This window comes from Macrotis lagotis, chromosome 1 (genome assembly GCF_037893015.1).
Source record: "Macrotis lagotis isolate mMagLag1 chromosome 1, bilby.v1.9.chrom.fasta, whole genome shotgun sequence".
Lineage (NCBI taxonomy): Eukaryota > Metazoa > Chordata > Mammalia > Peramelemorphia > Peramelidae > Macrotis > Macrotis lagotis.
This window is the reverse complement of record NC_133658.1, coordinates 832,845,715-832,869,306: the sequence shown is the minus strand read 5'-3', so window position 1 is coordinate 832,869,306 and position 23,592 is coordinate 832,845,715. Positions and strand designations below refer to the sequence as shown.

General features: G+C 36.0%; 1 pseudogene; it reads left to right on the top strand.

Moving 5' to 3' along the window:
- Positions 1 to 21,815: 21,815 nt before the first annotated feature.
- LOC141507340 (keratin, type I cytoskeletal 18-like) lies at positions 21,816 to 23,148 on the top strand (annotated as a pseudogene).
- Positions 23,149 to 23,592: the final 444 nt, after the last annotated feature.

Sequence of the window (23,592 nt, the reverse complement as noted above, 5' to 3'; positions counted from 1 at the left end):
TGATTAAATTTTGTGAAAGTGAGAAATACCTAAGAAAAAGTATATTCTTTTCTGTTTCCTTTATGAATGGAAAATTGAGCTCCTCATTTGTATAGTTTTACTATTTACTTCTGTAACTCATTGAACTTTTTCTTTAGGAATTGAGATGCTTTGCAGTCTGGTGTATATATATGTATCTTATTGACATTATTTTATTGTCTTGGGTACCTCTCTTTAATTTGATTTTTATTTTTAACTATTACTTTTTCTGAGAGCACAGTTGATGTCTGTGACAAATGAATATCCAGAGACAAAGATTCTGGATAATTAAGGATCAATTTATTGATTAGAGTGGGTGACAATAAATGAATTGATGGTCAGTACTTTCTTTCAGTAACCAAAGATTCCAAGGGAAATTCTGAAATTCCTTAAATCCTTTCTGAAAGGAACCTCTCTTAATAAATGAAAATCAATCTTGATTGGTGGATATTTACTGATAAAATTGGCTAAAAGTCTTTAGTTCTTCCTGCTGAGCATTCGACTTGAGCATGAGATTCAGCAGCCTGGAAGCATCTAGGTAGGGAAATCCATCTTGATCCTGATCTCTGTAGCTAGCTTTCTCCCTCATGAACTGAGTTGTCCTAACCTATAATGGAGGGGAACAAAAACAGATGGGTTTCTCCTCAAGATAAAGGTCCATCCTACAGAATTCTATTTATATTCTAAACAGCAATTAGTTCTCCCAGTTGAGTGGGGTCCTACCCCATAAAGAAGCCAGTGCCTAGAGAGCTAGAACCAAATCTCATCACTCAGGCATGCCCTTCAGAGGCTGACTGATGTTTTTAGGAATTGGGTTTCAACAGAAATAGTAGGAAAATGGAATTCAACAAAATAATAATTTATTATTAATGTAATAGTATAATACTAATTTTTCTCATATCTCTGCCACTTTCACTTCATCTGAAGCATAATAGATTCAATTTCATCCCCCCCCTTGGACTGTTATAGGCAAGATTAAAAACAAAAGTTTACCTATCAGAATTCAAAATGTTAGAAACAGTTCAATTAGAATGATGACTTCTTGTTTTAGATGTCCTGCCTCAGGTATAGTTGGATTAGATGAAGTAGCTACGATACAGTTGAAAGAGGACTGAACTAAGAATCAGTGTTCCAAATCTGTTCCCGATTTTACCACTCACTATATGAGTGAATTTGGAAAACTAATTTTATCTCTCTGACTTTCAGGATGTGAAAATGAGGGAATTCTACTGATTGATACAGAAGACATGCTCTAGCTTTATGACTCTGACCTCTAAGATTCCATGATTCCATAGAAGAAAATAATCTAATTAGCCCACAGTGGTGGCATATCATACTTTTATGAAATGATTTGAGCTGGCAAGTCTTTGTGTCAGTGATTACCATTCCTGTATGCTTGCTTGTGAGGAACATTGGGGAATATGACTTAGTTTTTTTTTCCATTCTTTGATGTTATGATTTAACAGTTTACACATTCATGAGCCATGGCACCAGGCCCATGAAGAGAACCTGCCAAGTTTCTTGGGCTTAGTCTGTAACTTCTTAGTAGGATACTAGCATACATAGAAAATAAAAATACAAAAGCTCAGTTTTCATAAAGAACAAAAAAATAAGAAAGAAACTAAACATGTATGAAGCTTAATAATAAAGGAAAGATTGGTTTATTAGAAGTATACTCAGAATCTTAGAACAATAATAGTGAATTTTTCAGATATTAAATAATGATAATATCATATATGTTTATGTTTTTGTGGAGTCATGTCTGACTTTGTGATCCCATTTGGACTTTCTCCTACTCATTTTACAGATGAGAAAACTGAAGTAAATAGGGTGAAGTAATTTTTCCAGGATCACAAAGCTAGAAAGTATCTGAGGGTAAATTTGAACTCAGTGTTTCCTGACTCCAAATTTGCTGATCCATTAAATTACTTAACTGCCCTGATATTTTTTAAATGAATTAATTGTAATAGTTTAAATGGAAATTCTATTAAGTATTTCATTGCTTCCATAAAAAATGAACCAACAAATTTTGGGAACTTTGGGGAAATATATATGTTTTAATGATTTAGAGTTTATTGTTGTGAAAACATTGCCAGGTATCAAAATACCTGGAGTCTAATTTCAAATCTACCATAAAATAAAAAGTTTTGTGACCTATTGCTTCTCTGATTTTCATTTCCATACCTGTAAAATGAGTCAACTGGATTATATGATTCCATAGGACCTCTTCTTGTGAGAAACATCTATATTTAATTATTTTTTACACATAGGTTAGAATTATTTAATAAAAGTAAAGAAAAATATTTTTAAAAATAAATATTTTAACAAAAGCATTTGCTAGATTGTTATAAGAACCAAGTTCACATTCAAAGTCAGTTCCTCTAATTTTCCAGGCCATACTCATTTTACTACATTGTCCTATAGTGAACTTCCTATAGTGTCCTTCCTCTAGTGAACCTTTACTTCCACATTCAGTGAGTACAAGAGGGTAATATTGATTATATCAAAAAGGTCCATGGGTTTGTGTCTGTGAGTTCTCTTACTGGCAGATGGAGGGAAAGGAAAGGGAACTTAGATAAGATTACATTCTTAGATATTATCTTGCTCAAATGCCATTTCTTCATTTTACAGACAGATATTTTGAGGCCCACAATTGTCATCCAGCGAGTGGCAGAGTTCAGGTTTGAAGCCAACTATCTTGAACCCCACTCTTGAGCTTTAAGCTACTTCCAATTCTATGGATCTATGTACTACAAGAAGTTTGAGGAGATCATTAAGTAATGGAATCATCAATGTTTAGAGTTGGAAGAAATCTCAATATCCAATTGATACCTAAAAAAGAAAGGACTCAGTATCTTATGAAAAGGCTTTCACTGTCTCCCAAGATAGCCTCATACCATTTGTGGACAGCTCCTCTATTTAAATTATGTTTGCTTTCAGAAAGCCTTATTTGTTGTTGTTTGCCCTTCATTCTCTTCCTCTAATATTTTTAGTTGCATCTTTAGTTCATTGATTTTCTCTTTCTCTAATTTATTCATGTAAACATTTAAAGATATAATATATTCTCTGACTGCCACATTGAGTGTATCCCATAGCTTTTGGTATGCTGTTTCATTGTTGTCATTATCTAGGATGAAATAATTAATTCTTTCTATAATTTGTTGTTTGATACACTTATTCTTTAAAATGAACTTATTTAGTTTCTAATTAGTTTTGGGTCTATATATCCCTGGCCCAATATTGCATATGATTTTTATTGCATTATGATCTGAGAAAAACGTATTCACTATTTCTGCCTTTCTGCAATTGATTGTTAGGTTTTATGCCCTAGTGCATGGTCAATTTTTGTGTAAGTGCCATGTACTACAGAAAAAAACAGTATATTCCTTTCTATCCTCCATTGAAATACCTCCATAAGTCTATTATATCTAAGGTTCCTAATAATCTGTTTACCTCCTTAACTTTCTTCTTGTTCATTTTATGATTAGATTTATCTAAATCTGAAAGTGGGAGGTTGAGTTCTCCCACTATTGGAGTTTTTCTGTCTATGTCTTCCTGTAGATCTTTCAACTTCTCCTCTAAGAATCTGGATGCTATACCAATACATATTTAGTATTGAAATTACTTTATTGTCTATTGTACCTTTTAGGAGGATGTAGTTTTCTCCCTTATCTCTTTCAACACTATCTATTTTTGAAGCTGCTTTATCTGAGATAGGGATTGCTACCCCTGCTTTTTTCACTTTAGCTGCAGCAAAATATATTTTGATCCAACCATTTACTTTACTCTATATGTATCTCTCTGCTTCAAATGAGTTTCTTGTAAGCAGCATATTGTAGGATTCTGGTTTTTAATCTGCTCTGCCATTCACTTACATTTTAAGGGAGAGTTCATCCTATTCGCATTCAAAGCTATAATTACTAACTCTTTATAGCCTTCCATGCTATCTTCCCTCTGTTTGTATTTTATCCCTTTATCCATATTCTCCAGTAGTTTGTTTATGAATACCTCCACCTTCAAGTGTGTTTGCCCACCTATATCAACCGCCACCCCTTTCTTTCCCTTTCCCCTTCCTCCTTCCCTTCTGTCTGTTAGTTCCCCTTTTTCTCCCCCTTCCTGTGCCCCCCAACCTTTTGCCTTTTTAATACTTGAAAGGAAAGATAAGTTTCTTAAATTTAACTGAGTGTGTGTAAATTAACTTTAAGCCAAGTCTGATGAGTAGAAGATTCAAGTTGTTGTAACCACTTCCTTTCTTCCCCACTATTGCAATAGATCTTTTGTACCTCTTAATGTAATTTGATTTACCACATTCAATCTCCTCCATCCTCCCATATCCTTACTGTCCCCCTTTTTAAGGAGGTAGTGTTTTTAAATCTTTAAATCAAGCTATCTGAGTCACAGAAAAGTCATCAGTGTCTGTCACTTCTGGCTAAGTATATTCTCTTTAATAGAGTTACAATTCTCGAGAGTTATTAGTCTGTCTCCCAGCTAGGAATATAACCAGTTTCATCCTATTGGATAGTAGGGTTTTTTCCTTTACTCTTTTTTTTTGCCTCTTGATGTGTCCCTTAAGCCTCCTATGATGTACAAATTTTATATTTATCTCTAGTCTTTTCATCAGGAAATGTTGGAAATCTCCCATTTCATTAAATGTCCATCTTTTCCCCTGGAAGAGAAGGCTCAGCTTTGTTGGATTCTTGGCTTCATTCCTAGCTCCCTTGCTCTTTGGAATATCTCATTCCAGGCCCTTTGATCCCTTAATGTTGATGCAGCCAGGTCCTGCATGATCCTTATTGTGGCTCCTTGGTATTTAAATTGTTTCTTTCTAACTTCTTTCAAGATTTTCTCTTTTATCTGATAGTTCTGGGATTTGGCCACAACATTTCTTGGTGTTTTCATTCTAGGATCTCTTCACAGAGGGGATCTATGTATTCTTTCAATAACCATTTTGCCCTCTAATTCCATGATATCAGGTCAGTTTTCCATCACTAAATCCTGAAATAGTAAGTCCAGGCTTTTTTTTCTCTTCAATGTTTTCAGGAAGTCCTGTAATTCTCAGGTTGTCCCTTCTCAATCGGTTCTTGCAGTCAGTGGTTTTGCTGATGAGGTGTTTTACATTTTCTTCTATTTTTTTTTAATCTTTTTGTTTTGTTTAATAGAATCTTGCTGTCTCATGAAGTCATTAGTTTCCACAGATTCCATCCTTTTTTTAGAGAAGAATTTTTGTAATTTACTTTTTTGCGACTCATTTTCCAATTGGCCAGTTCTATTTTTGAAGGAGTATTCCATTTGCCCAAGTGTAGTTTTGAAAGAATTATTTTCTTTCTGTATTTGTCCAATTGAAGATCTTGAGAGTTATTCTCATATTCTCATTTTGTATTTGTCCACTTGTATGTTCCAAGGATTTATTTTCTTTTTGTGAGCTGTTAATTTTCTCTTGAATTTCTTTTCCCAATTTTTTTCCCAATTGATTTTTAAACTGCTTCCTGATTTCTTCAAAGAAGTCTTTCTGGGCTGGAGAGAAATTCATATTCTCCTCAGAAGTGCTAGATCTGTCTGGGTTAGAATCTTTTATTCTAAGTATTTCTCCATGGGACCCCTTTTTGTTGGTTTTTCTTCATTCTTCTAGAATCTTGTACGGGGGGAGGGGCAGCCTCTCAGAGGTTTGCTTTTGAAAATCCTACAGTCTTTGTTCACTTGGTTTAGTAATTCCAAGGGTTGTCCAGTAGGAGATGCTGGTTGCTTTCTCTGGAGGGATTGAAGGCCTCTCCCAATCTTGGAGGGAGTGAAGAGAGGGTCAAGAGAGAGAGTGAGGAGGAGCAACAATGTTTGAGTTAACCTTGAACAATAGGCTGGGCCCTGGGGGAGGAAGCCAGTCTCTGTATTCCATACCTGGGCCTGAGGGGGTGGGGCAGGTGGCTACTATTTTTCCTGGAAGAATGCTTCCCTAATGGTATGGATCTCAGCTCCCACACCCAGCTGGACAATTTCCAGGTGTGCAGATCTTCCCTCCCCCTGGTCAAAAACTCCAAGGCTAAAGTTAGTTAAGCCTCTGTAGTTAAGGTATGTCCTCTGGCTTCCCCCAGTTGCTGTCCATACACCAGCCCTCTGGTCTCTGCTCTGGTTCACCCACGCTCCCCTGAGACAGAATGTGTTGGTAGGTGTTCTCATAGCTTGTTTTTCTGGGTTTTGTTGATTGAGTTTCTCTTAAGAGGTTTCTTTCATGTTATTTTTGAGAGGATACCAGGAGCACTTAACACAATATCTGTCTTCTCTCTGCCATCTTGGCTGGAAGTTCTGCCTTATACTTAATTATTACAATGGCTTTGAAGTTAAGAAGTTCTCAGTTTTTTTTTTTTTTAATCTTGCCTTAGACAATACCTGCTTGGCCTGGGTTAAATAATTCAAACTCTGTTTTGGTTATTTTTTTTAAATCCATAAACTGAATGAGCAGGATTAAGTGCTCTATGAGTTATCTCCCAATACTAAATTCTGTAATTAGGCATTCCAATCAATTCATGATTTCAATAGGAAAAATTGTCTGTCCATCCTATGCAATTCTTGATGTTTATGAAACAACCATGGAGAATCTATTGGATTAAAACTTCCCTTTAGGTTATTTTAAAAACATTCTTTGGTTATGACTGCAAGATTTGTAAGATTCAAAAATTTTATATTATAAATACTGAACTGAAGGTTATAATTTCAAAATTTGAAAACCCAGCAAAGAAATTCCATAATCTCTCCACTCCTCCACTAATGAACTTTTCCCTTCTGTCATTCAATGATGTTTGGAAGCATCACTTTTAGGTAGTTAGGTATGCCATGGGATAGAGTGCTGCACTTATAATTTGAAAGATCTGACTTTGAATTAAGACTCTGACACTTTTGTACTTTGTGATCCTGGGGAAGTCACTTAACTTGTCTACCTATATTTCTTCATCTGTAAAATTATGTTGATAAGGATTTATATGAGGATAAAATGAGATATTTGTAAAGTCTTAAAATGCTATATAAACCTTAAAGCTCTATATAACTGTTTACTTCTTTTTTCTTTCTTTTGAAATTTATATCTACTTATTTGACCTGCTACATTCTTGTTTCTCCACCTTACATACCTCTCTTCAGTCTTTCCTGAGATTTTGAGATTGTTAACAAGACTAGCTAGCATTGACTTAGAATTTTAAGGGTACAATGCATTTTTCTTTTTTAAAATTTATTTATTTTCACATTACTACAACAATCTTTTTTTGTGAAAGTAATTATAAACCTCTTTCCTCCAAAAAGACAGAGAAACTTCAAGAGAAATAAAGTGAGAAAAAAATGTACTTCAGTCTGTGTTCAGTCAGTATTGGCTCTGTCTCTGGGATGGGTTGCCTTCTTTATCATAAGTCCATCAGAGAAGTTGTTTCAATATTTTCCCACAGTAGCAATTGTTAACTGTATTTCCCTCCATTCTCTTGCTCCCCACTCCCATTTATTCTATTCCCCCCCTCTCTTTTCATCATGTTCTTCCTCAGTAGTGTGATATATCTGACTACCCTCTCCCATGATTTTCCCTCTCTTCAATCATCTATGTCTATCTCTCCACCTGTCCCCTTTCTCCCATCCCTTCTCTCTATTTTTCCTCTAGGGTAAGATGCATTTCTATAATCTATTGAGTACGTATTTTATTTCCTCTCTGAGCCATTGCTGATGATGGTCCCTCCAAGGGAGCCAAGTCATTTCTATGGTCAGATTCTTTTTTTCCTGTTGTTTGTTCATTTCCTCAGCCTATAACTGATTTCCCACAATTCCAAGGTTTTGAGGGATTTTGGGGACACTCTCCCAAAAACCCTAATTCCTCTAAGGTCCTATGAGAGGCTCTGACTGCTCTTTTGTCTGTGCTCTGGTCTGTGGATGACCATAGGTCCTCCCCTCTGCTCTGGAGCGATGAGGAGGGTGCCTGCAACCCTATGGTAGTATGGGTGCCCAGACTGACCCAGTCATGCCCACTTAGCTTTCCTCCTTCTACTCTATTGCAAAAACTTTTTTCTTGACTCTTTTACATGAAATATCTTAGCCCATTCTATCTCTCCTTTCTCTTTGTTCCAAATACTCTCCTTTTCACCCAATGACTCCATTTTTATAATATATTATACCATTATATTCAGCTCCATCCTGTGCTTCATCTATATATACTTGTGACTGTTCTTTAAATGACAAGATTCATATGAATTATGTTTATCTTCTTCCCATGCAGGAATATATGCAGTTCAAAATCATTGAATCCCTCATAATTTGCCCTGCCATGCACCATCTTTGTTTCACCTGAGTCTTGTACTTAAAGATCAAACTTTCTGTTTAGTTCTGGTTGTTCGAACATGAAAGTTTGAAAGTTCCCTGTTTCAATGAAAGCCCATCTTTTCCCTTGAAAGAGGATGTTTAGTTTTACTAGGTAATTGATTCTTGATTGTAATCTAAGGTCTTTTACCTTCTGGAATATTATATTCTAAGTACCATGAGCCCTAAATGTAGCTGCTGTCAAATCCTATGCAATCCTGACTCTAGTGCCATAATAATTGAATTGGTTTTTTGTAATGCTTGTAATATTTTCTCTTTTACTTGGGAGTTCTGGAATTTGACTATAATATTCCTGAGGGTTTATTTGGTAGGGAGAAGATTTCTTTCAGGATAGCTGGATTCCTTCGATTTCTATTTTACCCTCTGCTTCTAGGCTCTCAGGGCAATTTTGCTGGATTATTTCTTGAAAAAATGAACTCTAGGTTCTTTTCCTGGTCATGACTTTCAGGTAGCCTAATGATTTAAAATTATCTCTCTTGGGTATGTTTCCCAGGTCAGTTTTTTTTCCAATTAGCTATTTCACATTTTCTACTAGCTTTTCCATTCTTTTGGTTTTGTTTTATTGTTTCTTGGTTCCTCATAAAGTCATCAGCTTCCTTTAGTTCCATTCTACATTTGAAAGCATTGTCTTCTTCAGAGAGCTTTTGTATCTCCTGTTCCAACTGGACAATTCTGCCTTCAAAACATTCTTATCTTCATTGACCTTTTGGACTGCTTTTTTACATTTGACCTAAACTTTTGACCTATTTTCTTTGGTATTTTTTGGTATTTTGGTGTCTCCTTCACCAAGCTGCTGACTTGGTTTGTTAATGATTTTCCTGCACTGCTCTCATTTCTCTTTCCAATTTTTCCTCTACCTTCCTTACTTAATTTTCAAAATCTCTTTTGATTTCTTCCATAACCTGAGGCTTATTTTTTGAAAGCTTTGGATATAGAAGCTTCCACTTTGCTATCTTCTGAGTGTGTAATTTGATCCTTCATGGGACCACAGTCATCTTTTTTTTCCTGTTTGCTCATTTCCTCAGCCTATGACTGATTTTCCATACTTCCAATTATTTGGGGAGTTTTGGGGAATACTCTCCCAGAGACCTTAATTCCTCCAAGGCATTATGAGAGGCTCTGACTGCTCTCTTGCCTGTCCTCTGGTCTGTGAATGACCACAGGTCTTCCCCTCTGCCCTAGAGCTGTGAGTAGGATCCCTGCTCCAATATGGTGGTATGGGGGCCCAGATTGACCCTGGATCTGAGTTTGGGCACAGCAGCAGAAAGCAGAGAGACCTTTTCTGTCTCTCTCCTTCCCCTTACCATTTTTGGGCCCAGACCAGAGCTGGGTGGCTCTGCAGGTTTCTGAGGTGGGGTCACTCTTGGGCCACGGCTGACCTGTGTGTGCTTAGTGCTCACTCTGGTGAAACAGAGTTCTCCCACCAACCCTTCAAGCCATCCCCAGGGATCCCTGGGTCAAGAGATCTGAAAACTGCTCCTACTGCCTCAGACCCAATGGGCCCCAGGGATCCATTCATTGTATGGGCTGTTCCTGGAAGGCTGAAACTGGTCCACTCCAGCAGGGTGGGACTGTGGCCTGTGCCCTGAGGCTCTTTGCAATTCCCAGGCAGGTGGAACAGACCTTTTCCACAGATCTAACAAGTTGTCTAGGGCCAGAAAAATGTTTCACTCTATCTTTCTGTGAGTACTGCCTCTCTAGAATTTGGAAAGTCATCTTTTTGTCGCAATTGGAGTTTTTCGGGGGGAAGAGCTTCTGGAAATTCCTGCCTCCTCACTGCCACCTTGGCTCTGTCCCCCCTACAATGCATTTTCACGTGCAATTTCTAATTTCATTCTCTCAGTCTCATGGAGTAAATAGTAGGTTATTATCCTTACTTTATAAGTAAGAATGCAACCAAGGGCCAGGAGAGATAACTAATAAATAGTACAGACTGGATATGTACACAAATCTTCTGAATTCAGTTCTGCCTTTTTCATCTAGGCCTGTCTTCTTTTTGTGAATCTCCTATAATTCAGGAGTAACTTGGATGTTATTTATAAGATTGCCAAAACATAGAGAGATCATAGTTATCCTAATGATAATTTGTGCTCGGGGACCTATCCTGAGCCTTCGCCTGGATACATACCATTCCCAGGTCTTCGGAAGTCACGGACCCTTCGGTCTTCCGACGCTTATTGCTTCCGGCAATAACTGGACAGCGCACCCGGTAGCAGTCTAACAAACAGATCTTTATTGCTTACATAGCAGCGAAAAATGGCTCTCTTCTTCCCCAGCCCCATCCCTTTTATAGTCCTGAGTTCCTCCCCCAAGCTCCTCCCCTGTTCCTCCCTCATGGGCGGAGCCACTCCTGTTACTGGGGTGTTCCCAGCACCCATGTGGGTGGGTTCACACCCCCAGGCATCTCCTAGCCCATAGGTGGCCAAGGTCCAGAGCTGGGTCCCTGACAAATTTGCATTCATGATTGCTACTATTAACATGAGTTTTAATGTTCTTGTTCTAAATTTCTCCCACAAAAGAGTTGAGAGTAGAATACTTGTCTGCTGAGCAGGATCACTGTGAGACAAATATATACTGAGATGGTAAAGCATGAGGTGAGATAGGTAATGATTTTTTTTTTTTACTAACTTGGGAGTGATTTAAAGAAAAATTAGAGCTATTATTTCCTGGATGGATATAATAATGAGATGATATAATGATAAAAAAAAAGAATGAATTTCTCAATCCCTTTTTTTGTTTTTTTTATCTTTTTTTTTACCGTAAAGATTAGAACAAATATAGTTGATATGGAGATAAATACAAAGAAAGATAAGTAAGAATATATTTGACAAGAGTAAACCTAGTTTTCAACAATGAGTTCAAGTTAACATGTCTGCAAGATGCATGTTAAAATATTAATAGGACTACAGGTACAATTCCTGAATTTCTGTCAGATCTTTCAAAGATTATGAAGAATAGGATGGTGTCACAGGACTAGATGCCTCCAGTTTGGAAGAGAAAAGAAGGAGAGAGTGGAATTGGTAAGGTATATACCAACAAGCATGACTGATTTTTGGAAAAAATTTCAAATACTGAGAGCTATTTTAAATATAGTCTATTTTTATATCCATGAATTCTACAATCCAGATGAGTTTTGGTGTACCTGTTCTTAGTTTTTCCCCACAAAGGAGTTGTCAGTAGAATACTTACTAAAGATGTTACTGAGCATCTTTATTAAAGATGTTAGTGAATATATAGAATAGGGAGCATGACTTCAATTGAGAACAACTCATATTATGCTTAATTGGAAATATGATAAAAAATGATAGAAATATTACTTGGAGATTCTACTTCCAAACATATATTTCAATGAAGTCAAAGATATAAAGATTCCAATTATATAAAAATATTTATCATAGCACTTTTTATCATAATAAAGAACTAAAACAAACAAATACCTTCCATTCGGGGTATGGCTCAGCTAATTGTGATTCACTTAATGGGAAAAAATTCAATTCCATGATAAACAGAAAAAATGTTCAATGAGGCTTTGTTCATTATGTTCTTAATGCCTATAAAGCTAAGAATAATGGTATAGAGGTGTTCGCCAAAGATGTCTGAAAGTACTGTATGATTTCCAGAGCAGAGTCTAATTGGCAGAAATATTTTCTAAAGATGGTGAGGTCCTCCATCAGAATTCCACAAAGTTTTCTTGATAATAACCACAATCTCTCAAAAAAAGTTCTATTTAACAATACACAAAGAAAAAACCAAATACCTGAAGTATGTTCTTGTTATGATTATAAAATACTCTGGATTAGCAGCCCATATACTTAGTCTATCAATATATATTCAAAAAATAAAGTAGATGAGGAAATGAGTAGAGACTAGAAATAAATGGGAAGAACACAGTGAACCAGAATGTATGTGGGAATTTGCTTAACATTTTAAATAAACCCAAGCTTCTCTTTGATCCAAATTTTTTAATAATGACTTTAATTTAGTGATGCCAAATTCTCATAAGTCAGAGAACACTGTAATCTCTAATAAACTAAATTTATGGGTGACTCAAAGCCTAGTGGGAAAAGAAAAATGTTCTTTTTTAAAGCTGCAGTGCATTTCCAAAGATGACTTTTGTATAAGAAGGTTTATAAAAAAGTTATCACTTAGGAGATATATATATATATATATAACTAGGAAAGAGGGTGAACTAGTTAGGTAGCTAAAATACTGCTTTGCAACTGAGAAATGAAAAATGTTGAGGAGTGACTTGTATTTGTTTTTGGCAGAACCTTTTGGATGACTGCTGAGGGAGCACTGACATGAGTCACATAATAGGAGGAGGTATAGATTATTGGTGATTTGGCATGATTGAAGGAAATACCCACATAGATGAAATTATGAATCCATTGAATCAAATTGAAGGTTTACAAAGCAAGATCACCACAACTCTATCAGATAAGTTACACAATTTCATCTTGCAGATAAAAATACTAAGACGTTATGGTGGAGAGAAGATTCTTGTTCAGATAAAGGATGCACTAGATGACTTTTGAGTTCTACTGTCCCACTCCACATCCTCACCCAAGATTCCTGTGAGTTTCATAAAGGGGCAAGTGGTTTATTAATTATTCATCAATGGTAAGATTTAACCAAGTTCAGCACTGTGATGTTCAATAAAAACTGTTCTAATACTAATTTTTTATTTGAGCATTACATATTGAAGTTATTTTAATGGAATATTATTTTATACTACAGTTATTCACCTTATTCCATATTCCCTCATTTTTTTCCATCCTTTCCATCATAGCATAATTCTTCAGGCTGTCTCCTTTACTGCTTATAAATAACTTTTCCTTCCAGTAAACTAGAAGCTTCTTTTTTTTAAATTGTTCTTTTTTTGGCAAGGCAATGGAGTTAAGTGGCTTGCCCAAGGCCACACAATTAGGTAATTATTAAGTGTCTGAGGCTGGATTTGAACTCAGGTACTCCTGACTCCAGGGCGGGTGCTCTATCCACTGTGCCACCTAGCTTTCCCATTAGAAGCTTCTTTAGAGCAAATACATAGGAAAGACAAAGGGTTGATTTTTTTAAATGAAATAATATTATCTTTTGGGTTTTCTTAGGCTTTTTTGCAAGGCAATGGGGTTAAGTGGCTTGCCCAAGGCCAGACAGCTAGGTAATTATTAATTGTCTGAGGTTGGATTTGAACTCAGGTCCTCCTGACTCCAGGGCTGGTGCTCTATCCAATACACCATCTAGCCACCCCTTATCTTTTGTTTTTTACATAACTTACAACTTTTATTTCTTTTCCCTCCAAGAAAGTCATGTCATATCACAAAGAAGGGAAAAAGAGGGAACACTTCAGCAAATCTAACCAACACACCAGAAAACCTCTGACATTGTATTCCACTCCTATGTTCCTCCCCCTACCTACAGAAGTAAACAAGGGAGATACCTACTCAAATCTATTCTTTGAAGAAAAATCTTGGTAATTATATAGAATGAGTTAAATATCATACTATATATAACCCTGAAAAACTTACTCCCAATCTTTCTTATATTAAAGATGTAGTACTGTTTTATCTTCAAATATTTCTCTGGGAAAACATAAGTGGTGATGTAGATTAACAGATGTTCAAAGGAAGATAAATTTTAAATGTGAAATTTAAAAATAAGTTGTATAAAGTTGTTTTACCTATCAATATTTTGAACATTACCACCCTATTTTTAGAAACAGCTATCATTAAAAAAGCACTTGTGTCATACTGAGTTGATTTCCCTTTAAAGGGTATGGGGAGGACATTTCTGGGATTTTCATTAATTTGAATTCCTTATTACCAATGTTAATAGAATTTCTACTTCCCTTATGGGAGCAATGTTATTATCTAGTATGGCCCCTGGTCGTGAATATGGAAGTAGAGAGAAGTGGATTTTTTATTTGAATTATTGCCTTTTTCTTTCTCAGGAATTATATCTTTTTTTTTACTTTGCTACTAGTAAAAAAATCATTTTTATTTTATTTTATGGTTCATGGTGCATCAATGTACCCTAACTCTCAACCTAAGTAATTTGATCTGTTCTGAGTCAGTCCAGACCTAGAATGTCCAATTTGTTCTCTCATTAACAATTTTAGGAGGAAGGAACTTCTGATAGCATGAAGACATATTATGGACATATAACTTCAATATACTTTGCAATAATTCCTAAGTAAATATGAGTATACCTTTTTATAGACCTATTTCTGAAAATATATGGTTTTCTCTAAAAAAGATTATTTGATAGTACAGCTCAGAGCAATCTACACAATGTCTAACATGATTATTTATAGGGCCACACAATATAGTCATCTCAATTCTAAGACCTCTTTTTCTCTTCCTTCTTTTCTATTTATCCTAAGAATAGCTTGCTTGTGTATGTTGTCCTCCTTCCTTCTCCCAACAGCCTTAATTGCATTATGAACTCCTCGAGAGAGCAAGGACTATCTTTTTATCTCAATATATTTTCAGCTTTTAGTATAATGTTTGGTGCTAGTAGGTATTTTAATATAGTTATCGACTGAACTCTGAATAAGACATCATCTTTGACTCTGATGAATACTGTGTGACCTTTAGTAAGACACCGAGCATTTCTTGAACTCTATTTCCTCATCTGTAAATTGAAACATTTTAATTTTATGACTTATGAGGTCCCTTCTAGCTCTATCTCTGAAATCCTGTGATTCTATACCTATTATCTTTCTGCTTTATGCCTTATTTGATATAAATGATAGGCTTTTTGAAAAAAATGATTACATCTCAAGGAATTCTGCATAATCTTAACAGAAACATGAGAGCATCATTGCTGGAGAAGAGGTGTTATCTGTTCTATGAAGTCATATGCTTTATAAAAAAATGAATCAGGGGCAGCTAGGTGCTGCAATGGATAGAGCACCAGCCCTGGAGTCAGGAGTACCTGAGTTCAAATATGGTTTCAGAACTTAATGATTACCTAGCTGTGTGGCCTTGGGCAAGCCACTTAACCCCATTTGTCTTGCAAAAATCTAAAAAAATGAATCAATAAAACAGCAAACATAGTAAGTCTCTATATTACTTCTAAGTTAATTGTGAAAGTTGTTATCTGCCTTTGAAAATGAACAGTGAGACTCTGTCTGTTGCCTTCCCGTATTTCTACAAGGATATTCTTGATAAAGATAATGAATGTTCTGATACAGATTTCCCAGGGATGAATTTGTGCACAGGATATCCTCCTGAGAATAAATATATGAGAACTTAGCTACTAATTTCTCCTTGCTTACCTACTTCTTTCCTTAATAAACCAATCATATACTCTAAAATCTGCACAGGATATACCAAGTGGATGAAGAAAGCATATTGTCCAGATTCTGACCTAGAAGTAAATGGGAAGCTAAATGAAGTCAATGTAGATGAATAATGAACTGAGACTGAAACTGAGTTGGAGAATAGACTGGACAGAATTTTGGAAGCTGCCTTGAGTGTCCAGAGAACATCTTTTTAATATCATTATATTTTAGGTAACATTCCTGATGTTACCTAAATATTGAAAGCAATTATCCCTGAAGAATCAAAATTCAATACAAAGATAAGTAAGTAAGTATAAGTATATTGTAACATTAGAATAATTACTGGTGTGGGAGAAGAGGTATAACTATCATCAGCTACCACTAGGGGTAAATCCAAAATGAACAAACTGGAAGTGAAAATATCAAAGGTTAGTGAAAGTCAATTTTCACGTGCATTGACTGGGAACAGGATGTTCACATAAGAATATACTTTTAGAAAATTTTATTTAAGACTTTACATTAGTCTGTACAAATGCTTTGAAAGTTATTAAATTTCATCATATATTTTTCTTCTTTATACTCCTCATTTGAATTCTGAGGATGGAAAATATCCAAGAAAAATGTTTCCCTTAAGCAATTTCCTTTTCCCTCTTCCTTCCTTCTTCTCCTATTTTATTTTAGTTTTTCATTTTTGCTTTGAAACCTCAGCTAGCAAAGATGACTGATTTTGGAAAGCTGACCCAGCTGCCAAAAGCAAAGAGTGCTGTGCAGGGAACTCTTAAGTGCTTAGGTCTTTTAGGGCTAACAGCCGCTGGAAAGTAGAATCATTTCTTTCTGGAGTTTGACTGGAAGACATAAATGAACAGTGGTCAGAGACATCAGGTTTATAAAGTACTTAAGATAGTTAAAAGTAATACACTATTTTTCCCCTTCCACATACCCTTAAATGATACAAAACAACTTTACTATTGAGTACAGGATGCTTTAGAAACAAATTATTTACTGGGGAAAAAAGAAGGGAAAGAAATGAAAGGTGGAGAGGCAAATATCTTTACCACTATTTGACATTCAAATTGGGAAATTTGCTTTTATAAATTATATTGAATATATTTTGGAACTGTCATAATTGTGAGGTAGTTATAGGTGACTTAATGGATTGAGTGTGGAACCATGAGCAAATCATTTAATCCCTGTCTGCCTCAGGTTTCTCTTCTGCAAAATGGGGATAATAATAGAAAGTTCCTACTTACCAGGGTTGTGGGAGGATGAAATGGGATAGCCTAGGCACAACACTTAGAGCACTATATAAATGAGATATTTTATGATTTTTGCTGTTCTATATGAAAGATGTGAATATTTACTGGACATTGTTTCTTGAAAAAGGACCAAGAATTATGTGAGAAATTATGGTTTACATGATACTATCGAATAACATTGCTAAACATTTAAATTTTCATACTGACTTTTCTTCTTTTTCTTTAATTTTCTTTCTGGGTTACTATAAATTGATTCTGCTTTTGAAATTTGAAATTATGTATTGTAGTATGTCACTGGCTCTCTGTACTAAAAGCCTGTGCCAGAGGAATACAAATCTAGCTGGTTAAGCCAAACTGGAAATGTTTTAGGAAAATGTCGTGTAATTTGAAAACATTCATCACCAAAAGTCTGGCCCCTCGATGAGGAATTGGGGGTAGTGGAGAAGAAGGATTTACAACTGCTTATAATAACTATTTGATAAGGTTAGAAGAAATCAGGTAAATGTTGAACAACCAACTCTCCAAAAAAAGTACATATGACACATGCTTTGAAGTTTAAGTTGCATTATTTACAAATTCTCCATTATTTTCTCAAGTCTAGAAAATTAACAAAACAATAAATCAAGTCCTAATTTGTGGTATTTTCTTGGTGGTCCCTTAAATGAATGTCTCATACAGATGTAAATGCTCATACTGAAAATTTAACAACAAGCTTTCATGATCTCATTGAGCTAGCTCCAGCACACTGTTGGTAATAATCTGGTTTTGGAGGGCAAGTCATTTATTTGAAATATTTGCTTTTGAAATATTATATTTTTATCCATTTAAACTGAAGATGACTATTGAATATAATATACTTTCCCCATCTACCTCGATTCTTTCTTTCTTCTCTTCATTATCCTCCCTCCAACACAGAGGCCACTGACTTCTAAATGATTTTTTAAGAATACAAATATTATATTCATTTTATTTTTATCTTGGGTTTTGCATAAATTCTTGGGCCAATCACTTTTTATAGCAAGTAATTCTAATCCCTCTGTGATATCCTGAAGAATATAACTGTTGTTTCCTTCCCTCCAGAAGTAAAACAGCAGAAATAAATGTCTTTGCTGGCATTCTACAAAAATGATACTTGCATGCTGGTAGAGTACAATATCAGGATAATTTGTAGGTACCAATGACTAGAGATGTTTGTGATAATTGCTGTTTTTCTTTGAACAAGTTTGTGAGAGCTCCAGTTTTGATGAGGGTGGAGAGGTGCAAAAGAGATGAGGTGTTTAGGAAAAATTTGAAAGTTTTAAACAGTGACAAAGTCACTGTGTCTGGAGACAGGAGGATCTGAGTTCAAATCTGACCTTAGATATTTACCAGCTGTGTGAACCTGGGCAAGTCACTTAATCCAGTCTACCTCAGTTTCTCATCTGTAAAATGAGTAAGAGAATGATATTAAAAGTCTGTCCAATGCCTTTGCCAAGAAAATCCCAAAAGGGGTCACAAAGAATCAGATATGCCTGAAAAACAATTGAACAACAAAATATAAATTTGATTCCAAGATTTGTTTATCTCATGTCCCTTTCCACCAGCAAGCGATGAACATAAAAGGATAGGACAGTTATAGTATTTCCAACCCATCATTTTGAACAGGAATATTATTGTTCTTAGGGATGATTTGTATATTTCTACCTACAAGTTTATCAATTACATTATTGAAATTTTGTTCATAGTTCCATAACAAAAGATTGTGTTTTTTGTCTACTATTTGTAGTCTCAGGGTCTCAGTATTTAGAAATAGCTGACAGGAGAAGTCTATGGCTCTTTTGCAAAAACTTGAATTTTATTAGACTGCTAGGAAATGACCATTAAAATGAAAGATAAGTATTACTTTCTTATGATTTGAGACATGCAATTAAGGGACCACCAAGTTTTAAAAAAAATTAACTTTTAACCAGTGATGCTACTATCTAGCAAGGTTAGCAAATTGAATAAGGGGAAAAAAGTTAGAGATACTCCTTTTCTTATTTAACTCCTCCTTTGGGAATTGTGGGAGTATCCATGTTCATCATCTACTCTACAGAATATGTGTGGTTTTCAACCTACGGGAGGAAAATGGAGGACTCAGGTCATTTCTGTTAATCTTCTAGCATACTAGAAAACTTTAAGGATGGGAGCAACTGGTTTCAGATCCCTCACTTCTATCTCTTAAAAGTTGGATGTTTGAAAAGACCATTTTCCCCTTCCAGTTTCAGTTTTGCTTAAGTTAATGATACTTGCATTGAGTACCTCTGAGTCTCATTTGTAAGGAAAACCTCTTGCAACTCCTATGTGCCCACAGATGAATTGAGATACTATTAGCTAAAATGTTTCAGCATGTCATATTGTCTAGATAAAGTACCCTGCATTAGGATTGAATAGCTCATCACTTCTACATTTAGATGGAGCTTTCCAAATTGAAGAACAAAGTTGCCTTGAAATTTCGTTTCAGACCAAAGTTTTATTTGAATATTTCTTTGGTCTTGTATGTGTATCTGGAGGCAGTAGTTCAGATAGTCCATTTGTTGACTGAGAGATTTATTCCATTGTAAACCTGACGTGGGACAATTATACCAGCTGCTCATAAATTTGAACATTCTTAGATTTAATAGCCACTATAAATCTTCAATGGGGGCAAAGAGAAAAGAAAGGTGAATTTTACATGTGACAGAATTTTAATAGAGAGACAGAGACATATTGTTTGAGCCATATAGTGATTGAGATGTGAAAAAAAATAATAAAGATTGACTTGAGTCTAAAATGATCTTCCCTTGAGGACATTGGCATAGTGTCCTCTAGTTTAATCAATGTTTTAAAATTAGTCATACCACATGTAGATTTTGTTTAGTTTTCTTCTCCAGGCATTTAAAAGGTCAGTGAAAGAATGTATGTGTCCAGAGGGGAGTGTTCAGGATATCAAAGAATTTGTAAACCATTATAAGAGTGGTTGTTGTCTTCAAATATTGGAAGGAATATTATGGAAAATAGAGTGATTTCTTCTATTGCTTTAAAGAGTAGAATCAAAACAAAAAGATGGAAATTTCCAGAAGACAAATTTTCATTCAATATAGTTAACTTCCTAAAAAACAGAGCTTCTAAAAAAATTGAATGGCTTGCATCAATTGTGGAATAACTGAATAAGTTGTGGTATATGATTGCTTTGGAATATTATTGTGCTTTGAGAAACTATGAGTAGAATGATTTCAGAAAATCTGAAAAGACACGAACTGATACAAATAGAGGTGAGCAGAATTGCAAGAACATTGTACAAAATAATAGCAATATTGTACAAAAATCAAGTGGTAATGACTTATTTATTCTCAGAAAACAAAGATCCAAAACAATTCCAAAAGATTCATAATGGAAAAAAATGTTATCTACCCCTCGAGAAAGAACTTCAGGAGTCTAAGTCAGATTGAGGCAAATTATGTTTCACTTTTTGTAGGGCTTTTTATGGTCTGTGTTTTCTTTCACAACATGACTAATGTGAAATTATGTTTTGCATGATTGTGTAAATTTAATCTATATCAACTTACCATCTCAGGAAGGAAGGGAAGGGAATAAAGAAGAGTATCCAGAACACAGATTTTTTTAAAAAGAATGTTTAATTATTTTTACATATAATTAAGGAAAATAAAATATTATTTATGAAGTTAAAAACAAAAACAAAATAGAATAGGTTGCTTTATAAGGTGAAGATTTCTTTCATTGTGTTTTTTTGAGCATGTAAAATTGTCTTTTCTATAGTGGAGTTCTTAATTGGATGGATAGTGGAAAGAGATCACTTCTGGGGTATCTTTGAGTTAAGATTTTATAAGTTAAAAATAATAGTGGTTTACAACCTCTAGAAACCACCAGGCAAGTACTCATCCAGACAGGCCTTCTAGGAAGTTGAAATAATATTTTGGTATGAGACATAAATAAGTGAGCAACTAAAATGTCTTTAGTACATTTTAGAGAGTACATTAACATATTACAGTGAATGTGGTGAGAGGCCTTGAAAGAATAACATGCAATGACTCTAGAATAGGAACTGTTTATTTGGGGAAAGGGAGATTTAGAGGGAACATGATCGTGGTTTCTTACTACCTGTGTGACCTAGGGTGAACAACTTAACAATTCTGAATTGGTTTCCTCGTCTGTAAAATTAGAGAGTAGAACTGGATGGTCCCCAAAGTGTTTCTCATCTTTAAATGTATGATCTTAAGTGAATGTAATTTTGAAGATGGCCTGAACATATTATGCTGTTCTCCATAATTCACATCTTTGAGGAATGGTTGGAAGCTTCAGAGAGACAGATTTGGGTTCAATGCTACAATTAACATTCCAAGAATTGGTAAAGCTGTCACAAATGGAATGGGTTACTTCAGGAAATGACAGTTATGTAATCAATCCCTTTCAGGTCTAGATTGGAATAGATGAACCCCTAAGGTTACTTACAATCTAGAAATTCTGTGAATCTATTGTTTGGTCCAAATTTCTTATTTCATTAGAATAGGAAACATTTAGGATGTTCACTCTCCTATGCAGAGTATCAGTTGCTCTCTAAATGATAGTCTCACAGAGTTGTGTGGAGCCCTGAGGGGTTAAGTGATTGGCCTCACAGTCAGTTTGTAACAGTTGGTTGAACTTGAATTCAAATTCTTCTGACATTGAAATCCAATCTTGACTTTCACCTACCTTTGGATTATTTAAATTGCATCCAGCTCTCCTCTATTGACATCATGAGTTTCATTTCACTCTCCACCACCTTTTCTACCACTCTTCCACAGAGGCGATTCTGTCTCCTGAATCTCTTTGGCCCACTCCACCAGCATCCAGTGCTGTTTGGGAGGCCAGGGACATGGTGGGTAGGAGGCCAGTCAGGATTGGGGGAGGAAAAGATAATGCAGTACCCCAACCTCTGCCTTGTCTCCTATCAGTATCATGTGCAGAGCCTGAGACAAAGAATCACAACCTGGAAGCAAAAATTAGAGAGTATACAGACAAAAAGAGACCTCGAACCAGAGAACGGGGACACTATTTCAAGATGACTGAAGATCTGGTGGCACATATCTATACAAAGTCAGTGAACAATGCCTGAACAATGCAGAATCCTCCTACAGATTGATGTTCATTTGGCTCCTCCTGATTTAAGACTTAAGTTTGAAGCAGAGCTGGTCATGAGACAGTCTGCAGAAAGAGTTATTCATAGTCTCCTGAAAGCCATTTACAATCCCAACATGAGGTCATCAATGGCCCCAACATATCCAGGCTTCTGCTTGTGACAGAGATCAAAACCCTGAAGGAAGAACTGCTCTTCATGAACAAGAACAAGAGAAGGTGAATTCTTTACAAGGTCAAATCTGGGCTGATCGCAAAAGTGGACTGTCCAAATCCCACGACTTGAGCAAGATCATCACTGATATTCAGTCCCAATATGATGCTCTGGTTCAATAAAACAGAGAGGAGCTTGATAAATACTGGTCCCAGCAGATTGAGGAGATCACTATGGTGGTCAGCTCAAGATCTGAAGAGATGGAAGAGGCTCAAAATACCATCACTGAACATATAAGCCAGTCCTCAGAGATTTAATTCCTTTCAAAATCTAAAAACCATCTTGGAGCAGAACTTGAGGAGGTAGAGATCCACTATGTTCTCCAGATGTATCATATAAATACAGCCCTGGTATACTTGGAGGCAGAACTGGGGCAGACATGAATGGAGGGGCAGCACCAAATACAGGAATATGAGATCATGCTCAACATTAAGGTCAAACTGGCAGCAGAGATCAACATCTTTTGAAGCTTTCTGGGGAATAGGGAAGATTTCAAATGAATCTGAGGGCCACCTCCTCTCATGGCAAGCCCCTCCCACTCTTCTCCATACCGCTCTATCCCCAATACTCTGCTGGGTCCCGCATTGAAATAATCCCTTGTGTGCCTTACCCATTAATCAAGAGATTTGCTCTGACTTTTAAGAGTCCTCTTTGAGGAGCAAGGAGACCAAAGCTGCCCAAGGCCAGCTTAAAATTCCTTTAAATTAGACAGGGAGGCAAAGATGGGATGGGAGGATCAGGAGGAACTTCTTCTTGTCTCCCTATGCATGGAGCTGGTATCTCTCCCTAAATTCGTGCATGCCTTGGACAGTAGTGTCAACTCTATACATAAGACCAGCACTCTGAGGACAGAGGGCAAACAGGTGGCAGAGATCAATGATGCCAGGGTCCTTTGGCATTAATGCTACAAACTGAAGACCCAGGCTGAGTCAGGAAATTGATAAAGGCTCTTTGGTCATCTAGCCTTTAAAAATGGGGGGAAGGGGTAGCTAGGTGGTTCAGTAGATAGAGCACTGGTCCTGGAGTCAGGAGGACCTGAGTTCAAATCCAGTCTCAGACAATAATTACCTAGCTGTGTGACCTTGGGCAAGTCACTTAACCCCATTGCCTTAACCCTCCCCTTCCCCCCCAAAAAAGAAATTCAATCTTTATCCATTATCCCTTGCTTCATTTGATTTTGTAAGAAGATCATTTCCCATACTTCCCTGCTTGTTTTTGAAATCACTATTACTTGTTAAAGAGTTGAAGGCGCTGTGGTTTTGAATTAGTTTAAGACATCGTCATTCTATTCCCATGCTCCTTTTTTGCCACATTGTGATATGAAGCTCTTGAGTTCTCCAAGTTCC